This window comes from Salmo salar, chromosome 02 (assembly GCF_965601325.2).
Source record: "Salmo salar chromosome 02, fSalSal1, whole genome shotgun sequence".
NCBI lineage: Eukaryota > Metazoa > Chordata > Actinopteri > Salmoniformes > Salmonidae > Salmo > Salmo salar.
The window spans coordinates 74,339,632-74,349,708 of NC_138292.1; positions in this window are offsets into that span (position 1 = coordinate 74,339,632).

Sequence of the window (10,077 nt, forward strand, 5' to 3'; positions counted from 1 at the left end):
TAATTACTAAGCGCTCGCACCTGCTGGATATTCAGGGAGTTCGATTAGACTGAACGGCCATTTCAAATGCTCGATCATGTTGTCAACAAGGCAGCATGGCGCGTACAGTAATTCAGGAACATAGGTCTACAACATGTCCATCAAATGCTGAAGCACATATGGGGTTTTTATCAAGACCAAACCCTTTTAGGCCTATGTATATGAACACTCCCAAATCATTACTCCACGTGCTTTTGTACACTGCTGCAACTCGCTGTTTGTTTGTTACCTATGCTTAGTCACTTCGCCCCCACCTACATGTTGATGACCTCAACTAGCCTGTGGGCTCGGTACCGGTGCCCCCTGTATATAGCCTCGTTATTGTTATTCTTATTGTGTTACTTTTTATTATAGTCTACTTGGTAAATATGTTCTTCTTCTTGAACTGCACTGTTGGTTAATTACGGGCTTGTAAGTAAGCATTTCACGGTAAAGTCTACACTTGTTGTATTCGGCGCATGTGACAAATAAAGTTTGATTTGATTTGACCTACATCACTTTGTTTTGACGCAGGACAGATAATTGAATCAATCCCCTCCTATCACAGCCATTCAACTCTGTAACTGTTTTAAAGTCACCATTGGCCTGATGGTAAAATCCCTGAGCAGCTTCCTTCCTCACTGGCAACTGAGTTGGGAAGGACGCCTGCATCTTTGTAGTGACTGGGTGTATCGAGTTTAGAGGGGACATCTCTAACACAGTGGAGGGCCTGGTACGACTACCTGGAGTTGGACCCAAGATGGCTCACCTGGCACCAGGTCTCTGGCATAGGTAGGTATGGCTACTAGACTGTAAACTCTCCTTCCAGACTCATATTAAACATCTCCAATCCAAAATCAAATCTAGAATCGGCTTTCTATTTCACAACAAAGCCTCCTTCACTCACGCCGCCAAACTTACCCTAGTAAAACGGACTATCCTACCGATCCTCGACTTTGGCGATGTCATCTACAAAATAGCTTCCAATACTCTACTCAGCAAACTGGATGCAGTCTATCACAGTGCCATCCGTTTTGTTACCAAATCACCTTATACCACCCACCTCTGCGACCTGTATGCTCAAGTCGTCAGACCCACTGGCTCCAGGTCATCTATAAGTCTATGCTAGGTAAAGCTCCGCCTTATCTCAGTTCACTGGTCACGATAACAACACCCACCAAACGTAGCACACGTTCCAGCAGGTATATCTCACTGGTCATCCCCAAAGCCAACACCTCATTTGGCCGCCTTTCCTTCCAGTTCTCTGCTGCCAGTGACTGGAACGAATTGCAAAAATCGCTGAAATTGGAGACTTTTATTTCCCTCACCAACTTTAAACATCAGCTATCTGAGCAGCTAACCGAGCGCTGCAGCTGTACATAGTCCATCTGTAAATTGCCCACCCGATCTACCTACCTCATCCCCATACTGTTTTTATTTTATTTACTTTTCTGCTATTTTGCACACCAGTATCTCTACTTGCACATCATCATATGCTCATTTATCACTCCAGTGTTAATCTGCTAAATTGTAATTATTCGCTCCTATGGCCTATTTATTTCCTACCTCCTCATGCCTTTTGCACACACTGTATATAGACTTTATTTTTTTTCTACTGTGTCATTGACTTGTTTATTGTGTTATTGGCTTCTTTATCGTTTACTTCATGTGTAACTCTGTGTTGTTGTCTGTGTCACACCGCTTTGCTTTATCTTTGCCATGCCGCAGTTGTAAATGAGAACTTGTTCTCAATCAGCCTACCTGGTTAAATAAAGGTGAAATAAAAAATCAAATAAAATAATATACAGTTGAAGTCAGAACTTGACATACACCTTAGCCAAATACATTTAAACACTCAGTTTTTCACAATTTGTGACATTTAATCCTAGTCAAAATTCCCTGTCTTAGGTCAGTGAGGATCAGCACTTTATTTGAAGAATGTGAAATGTCAGAATAATAGTAGAGAATTATTTTTTTCAGCTTTAATTTCTTTCATCACATTCCCATTGGGTCAGAAGTTTACATACACTCAATTAGTATTTGCTAGCATTGCCTTTAAATTGTTTAACTTGGGTCAAACATTTCAGATAGCCTTCCACAAGCTTCCCACAATAAGTTGAGTGAATTTTGGCCCATTCCTGCTGACAGAGCTGGAGTAACTGAGTCAGGTTTGTAGGCCTCCTTACTCGCACACGCTTTTTCAGTTCTGCCCACACATTTTCTATAGGATTGAGGTCAGGGCTTTGTGATGGCCACTCCAGTACCTTGACTTTGTTTTCCTTAAGCCATTTTGCCACAACTTTGGAAGTATGCTTGGGGTCATTGTCCATTTGGAAGACGCATTTGCGACCAAGCTTTAACGTCCTGACTGATGTCTTGAGACGTGGCTTCAATATATCCACATCATTTTCTCCCTCATGATGCCATCTATTTTGCGAAGTGCACCTGTCCCTCCTGCAGCAAAGCACCCCCACAACATGATGCTGCCACCCCCGTGCTTCAAGGTTGGGATGGTGTTCTTCAGCTTGCAAGCCTCCCCCATTTTCCTCCAAACATGACAATGGTCATTATGGCCAAACAGTTCTATTTTTGTTTCATCAGACCAGAGGACATTTCTCCAAAAAGTACGATCTTTGTCCTCATGTGCAGTTGCAAACCGTAGTCTGGCTTTTTTTATAGCGGTTTTGGAGCAGTGGCTTCTTCCTCGCTGAGCGGCCTTTCAGGTTATGTCGATATAGGACTCATTTTACTGTGGATATAGATACTTTTGTACCTGTTTCCTCCAGCATCTTCACAAGGTCCTCTGCTGTTCTGGGATTGATTTGCAGTTTTCGAACCAAAGTACTTCATCTCTTGGAGACAGCACGTGTCTCCTTCCTGAGCGGTATGACGGCTGCGTGGTCCCATGGTGTTTATACTTGCGTACTATTGTTTGTACAGATGAACGTGGTACCTTCAGGCGTTTGGAAATTGCTCCCAAGGATGAACCAGACTTGTGTAGTTCTACAATTTTTGTTTCTGAGCTCTTGGCTGATTTTCCCATGATGTCAAGCAAAGAGGCACTGAGTTTGAAGGTAGGGCTTGAAATACATCCACAGGTACACCTCCAATTGACTCAAATGATGTCAATTAGCCTATCAGAAGCTTCTAAAGCCATGACATCATTTTCTGGAATTTTCCAAGCTGTTTAAAGGCACAGTCAACTTAGTGTATGTAAACTTCTTACCCACTGGAATTGTGATACAGTGAATTATAAGTGAAATAATCTGTCTGTAAACAATTGTTGGAAAAATGACTTGTGTCATGTACAACCGACTTGCCAAAACTATAGTTAGTTAACAAGAAATTTGTGGCGTGGTTGAAAAACAAGTTTTAATGACTCCAATCTAAATGTATGTAAACTTCCGACTTCAACTGTAGGTCTACAAATCCCATACTTTAGTCTGCATGTTGTGCAGAGTGGTAGTTCTATTGGGATTATATAGTGGGCGTCTTTATAATGGGATAGTTTTTCTACTTTGTTGTTTTTATTGTGTGTGTGTGTGTGTGTGTGTGTGTATGTACACACGTTCACCGTATCTCCAACCGGCTCGGATGGACGAGAGGTGGGACCAAGAACCCAGAGGAGAGAAGCAAGGCCCTGGAAGACTGGTTACCAAGGTAACCAGACAACACCACTTCCTGTACCTCTGACCCATCAGGTCACACGTTAACCAGTCACTGATCAATCAAATCAAATCAAATGTATTTATATAGCCCTTCTTACATCAGCTGATATCTCAAAGTGCTGTACAGAAACCCAGCCTAAAACCAACAGCAAGCAATGCAGGTGTAGAAGCACGGTGGCTAGGAAAAACTCCCTAGAAAGGCCAAAACCTAGGAAGAAACCTAGAGAGGAACCAGGCTATGAGGGGTGGCCAGTCCTCTTCTGGCTGTGCCGGGTGGAGATTAGAACAGCACATGGCCAAGATGTTCAAATGTTCATAAATGACCAGCATGGTCAAATAATAATAATCATAGTAGTTGTCAAGGGTGCAACAAGTCAGTAACACAAGAGTAAGTGTCAGTTGGCTTTTTCATAGCCGATCTTTGAGAGTATCTCTACCGCTCCTGCTGTCTCTAGAGAGTTGAAAACAGCAGGTCTGGGACAGGTAGCACGTCCGGTGAACAGGTCAGGGTTCCAGAAGGTCTGGGACAGCAGGTCTGGGACAGGTAGCACGTCCGGTGAACAGGTCAGGGTTCCATAGCTGCAGGCAGAACAGTTGGAACTGGAGCAGCAGCACGGCCAGGTGAACTGGGGACGGCAAGGAGTCATCAAGCCAGGTAGTCCTGAGGCATGATCCTAGGGCTCAGGTCCTCCGAGAGAGAGAAAGAAAGAAAAAGAGAAAGAGAGAATTAGAGAGAGCATATTTAAATTCACACAGGACACCGACCGGAAAAGACAAGAGAAATATTCCAGATGTGACAGACTGACCCTAGCCCCCCGACACAGCATAAATACTGGAGGCTGAGACAGGAGGGGTCAGGAGACACTGTGGCCCCATCCGATGAAACCCCCGGACAGGGCCAAACAGGTAGGATATAACCCCACCCACTTTGCCAAAGCACAGCCCCCACACCACTGGACCACACCACCAATCAGATCCCTTACAGCAGGAAAGGGAAACATTTGGCCTTGTGATTTCTGTCTGACATGATTTTGATGAAGACGGGGATGGTGATTGATGATCTTCCTCTCTCTTCCCCGACACAGGGATCTATGGAGTGAGATCAACTGGTCGCTGGTGGGGTTTGGTCAACAGGTGTGTCTACCTGTCAATCCTCTCTGCTCCGTGTGTCTGAACAAGCACAGCTGCCCCTCCGCCCACCAAGCCTCCCCAGCCAAGAGGCCTAAAGCTGGGTCACCTCGCTCACCACACTCCCCCAAGACCTCCAGGGTCAAGCTGGAACCTGGTTCTCTTGGTTTGGGGTTACCACCCCCTTCCTCCTCCTCCTCCTCAGCCACACCTGTCAAAGAGGAACCTCTGGCTACCGCCCTCTCCCCTCCTCTGCTGCCCAGAAAAAGGAAGTCCAAAGCCAAAACCTTCTCTACATGATACGACAGAAGGGACTAGAATCCCTATAGAGATATAGGGTCCTTCCTCCCAAAGTGTGCACTTGTCACTTCCCTGACTGATTTGAAATGAGCGGTACTAGAAATATGGTGGTAACTCCTACTAGCCCAGTGGTATTAACTTCTTTAGCGGGGAGACCATTTTCAGACCGAATTTCTGTGGACCCCATTTATTTTGCTAGAATTTCACAACCCCACCCCAAAAAAACCTTCAAATCGTTACATTCAGATCAACTAATGACCAATTCATTATATTTTCATATTTATCAAACTGAAAACCAATAAATAAAAGTACTCAATAAAATTGTATTTTTCAAATGATCTCAAACACGTTTGTATATTGTCCCATACAATAATCGTCACTTTCATGTTTTGTTCCCAAAACAAATAGCGACCTGACAATACCACTGACATAATCCTCGCAGATATACCAGAGTGTCTAAGACGTGTAGGGGTCAGAGGTCCATTTGGAATTAACAATGTGAGTATAAGACACTCAGTGCCACATGTGATTGCGTTCCCCCTGGAAACTGACTGTCAGAATCCTAATCGGAGTTTGAGTTCACGGATAGAATGCACTTGATATCATTACACCCTTAAGTGACCACTGAATTGGGTTGATATTTCGCCATCTTTAATATGCTGATAAAATATTAACGCAACATCTTCAATGATTTTACAGAGTTACAGTTCATATAAGGAAAGTAGTCAATTGAAATAAATTAGGCCCTGATCTATGGATTTCATGTGACTGGGCAGTCATGTGACTGGGCAGGGGCCCACCCACTGAGTCAGACCATCAGAATGAGGTTTCCCCCCACGAAAAGGCTTTACTACAGACAGAAATACTCCCGTTTCATCAGCTGTCCGCAGACGATCCCGCAGGTGAAGAAGCCGGATGTGGAGTTCCTGGGCTGGCAGGGTTACACGTGGTCGTGAGGCCGGTTGGAAGTACCGGCAAATTATTTTTAAAATGACGTTGGATGCGGGTAATGGTAGAGAAATGATTCAATTATCTGGCAACAGCTCTGGCAGACATTTCTGCAGTCAGCATGCCAATTGCACGCGCCTTCAACTTGACAGCTGTGGGATTGCGACAAAACTGCACATTTTAGAGTGGCCTCATTGTCCCCAGCACAAGGCGTACATGTGTCATCAGGTTCTTGAAAATGTCCCACCTGTCAAGTGGATGGATTATCTTGGCAAAGTCAAAATGCTCACCAGCAGGGATGTAAACAAATTTGTGCGCAATTTCAGAGCTTTTTTGTGCTTCTGGAACATTTCTGGAACTTTTATTTCAGCTCATGAAACATGGGAACACTTCACATGGTGATATATTTTTGTTCACTATTGTTTAAGAATTCCTGAGTACTGTCCAATCAAGAGGGCTTGTTCAATCTTCTCTGAACCAAAACATCTGGTATTGTACTGCTGTCGAAAGTACAGTGATTGCTTAGTTTGCCAGCTCAGCATGTACAGTCGTGGCCAAAAGTTTTAATGACACATTCCTTTTCACAAAGTTTGCCGCTTCAGTGTCTTTAGATATTTTTGTCAGATGTTAGTATGGAATACTGAAGCATAATTACAAGCATTTCATAAGTGTCAAAGGCTTTTATTGATAATTACATGAAGTTGATGCAAAGAGTCAATATTTGCAGCGTTGACCCTTCTTTTTCAAGATCTGCGCAATCCGCCTTGGCATGCTGTCAATTAACTTCTGGGCCACATGACTGATGGCAGCCCATTCTTGCATAATCAATGCTTGGAGTTTGTCAGAATTTGTGGGTTTGTGTTTGTCCACAAGTTCAATGGGATTAAGGTCAGGGGAGTTTCCTGGCCATGGACCCAAAATATCGATGTTGTGTTCCGAGCCACTTAGTTATCACTTTTGCCTTATGGCAAGGTGCTCCATCATGCTGGAAAAGGCATTGTTCGTCACCAAACTGTTCCTGGATGGTTGGGAGAAGTTGCTCTCGGAGGATGTTTTGGTACCATTCTTTATTCATGGCTGTGTTCTTAGGCAAAATTGTGAGTGAGCCCACTACCTTGGCTGAGAAGCAACCCCACACATGAATGGTCTCTGGATGCTTTACTGTTGGCATGACACAGGACTGACGGTAGCGCTCACCTTGTCTTGTCCGGACAAGCTTTTTTCCCCAGATGCCCCAAACAATCGGAAAGGGGATTCATCAGAGAAAATGACTTTACCCCAGTCCTCAGCAGTCCAATCCCTGTACTGTTGCACAATATCAGTCTGTCCCTGATGATTTTCCTGGAGAGAAGTGGCTTCTTTGCTGCCCTTCTTGACACCAGGCTATCCAAAAGTCTTCGCCTCACTGTGCGTGCAGATGCACTCACACCTGCCATTCCTGAGCAAGCTCTGTACTGGTGGTGCCCCGATCCCGCAGCTGAATCAACTTCAGGAGATGGTCCTGGCGCTTGCTGGACTTTCTTGGGCGCCCTGAAGCCTTCTTCACAACAATTGAATCGCTCTCCTTGAAGTTCTTGATGATCCGATAAAACGGTTGATTTAGGTGCAATCTTACTGGCAGCAATATCCTTGCCCGCGAAGCCCTTTTTGTGCAAAGCAATGGTGACGGCACGTGTTTCCTTGCAGGAAACCATAGTTGACAGAGGAAGAACAATGATTCCAAGCACCACCTTCCTTTTGAAGCTTCCAGTCTTATTTGAACTCAATCAGCATGACAGAGTGATCTCCTCATCACTCACACCTGTGTTAAGGACAGAAAATCACTGACATGTAAGCTGGTCCTTTTGTGGCAGGGCTGAAATGCAGTGGAAAATGTTTTTGGGGGGATTCAGTTCATTTGCATGGCAAAGAGGGACTTCACAATTCATCTGATCACTCTTCATAACATTCTGGAGTATATGAAAATTGCCATCATACAAACTGAAAATGTATATTTGTCATTCTCAACTTTTGGCCACGACTGTACATTAGTCAACCCAGAATGTATTTTCTTTCCCATTGTGATAAGATAATTGATCTGTTTAAGGTTTTGACTAAAGTATTCCACTCTGAAACCATATAACTTTGTGAAATGTATTCGAATGAATAATTCTATAATGATGTGTTAAAGACTATAATCCAATACTGTGTGTGAGTAGGTAGACTTTTTAAGACTAGGACACTGTTACTATTTCAAAATGAGCAGGGCATAGTTGATAAGACGACCTTGTGAAAGTAACAGGAAAAGGGGCCTGTCCCTGTCGTCCAATCCCTGTCGTCCAAAGGTGACACGCCGAAAACCGTGCACGGGCGGGTCTTTGACCCGTAAATTAAAGACCTGTCCCCTGACATTGGGGTTCCATAACAGGCCGGCATATACCTAAGGTCGGCAGAGACGGTGACGGAATCCAACCAACATTGCTTTTCCCAGCCTACAAGACGAAGGTCAGTAAATCTTTATTTACGAATTTGGGGGAATGATTTAAGATATCTTGGATTTGATGTTCTAAATACTTGGAATTTATCAATAATAGGAGCTTAGTTATTCTACACAGATTCACTAAGGTGTTTTTACTTTGTGTATTAACAAAATCGATAAGGGAGCAGGTCCGCGAAGACCTGAGGTACATGTGCACTACCATAAATAAAACTAGCTTAATAATTGAGGTCAGTGTTTTACTTTGAAGTGGCCGAGAGGTTATTAAGGGATATAAAAAAATAGGACGGTGATTTTGTGCAAATAGGATAACTTAAATGGTTAATTAACAAGTGGTAAATTAACCAGGAGAGGCTATAAAATAGGTTTTGTGAGAGAATTACCGTCCTATGCGAACAAGATAACTCAAATGGTCAATTAACCCATTTAGGATATGGGGGCAGTATTTTCACGGCCAGATAAAAAAACGTACCCGATTTAATCTGGTTATTACTCCTGCCCAGAAACTAGAATATGCATATAATTAGTAGACACCCTAAAGTTTCTAAAACTGTTTGAATGGTGTCTGAGTATAACAGAACTCATATGGCAGGCCAAAACCTGAGAAGAGCCCTGTCTGACCATTTCTTGGCCTTCTGTAGCCTCTTTTTCAAAAATACAGGATCTCTGCTGTAACGTGACATTTAAGGCTCCCATTGGCTCTCAGAGGGCGCCAGAACGTGGAATGATAACTCTGCAGTCTCTGAGCGAAAAACAGTAGGGGTTTGGGAGAGTGCTCCTTCTGAGAACAATGACACTGGCGCGCGCGTGCATGTGAAGACTCCATTTTCTTATTTCAGTGTTTGAACGGATACAACGTCTCCCGGTTGGAATATTATCGCTATTTTACCAGAAAAATCACAAAAATTGATTTTAAACAGCGTTTGACATGCTTCGAAGTACGGTAATGGAATATTTTGTCGGATAGGGTCTTGAACGCAAGAACAAAAACGCAGCCATTTGGATATAACTATGGATTATTTGGAACCAAAACAACATTGGGTGTTGAAGTAGAAGTCCTGGGAGTGCATTCTGACGAAGAACAGCAAAGGTAATCCAATTTTTCTTATAGTAAATCTGAGTTTGGTGCGTGTCAAAATAGCTAGCCGGGCTATCTACTCAGAATATTGCAAAATGTGCTTTCACCGAAAAGCTATTTTAAAAATCGGACACCGCGATTGCATAAAGGAGGAGTTCTGTATCTATAATTCTTAAAATAATTATGTTTATCTTGAGTAATTTAGTAAATTCACTAGTTCTGAACATCACATGCTAATGTAAAATGCTGGTTTTTGATATATGAACTTGATTGAACAAAACATGCATGTATTGTATAACATAATGTCCTAGGAGTGTCATGTGATGAAGCTCAAAGGTTAGTGCTGCATTTAGCTGTGGTTTTTGTGACATATATGCTTGCTTTGAAAATGGCTGTGTGATTATTTTTGGCAGGAGAGTACCCTGACATAATCTAATGTTTTGCTTTCGCTGTAAAGCCTT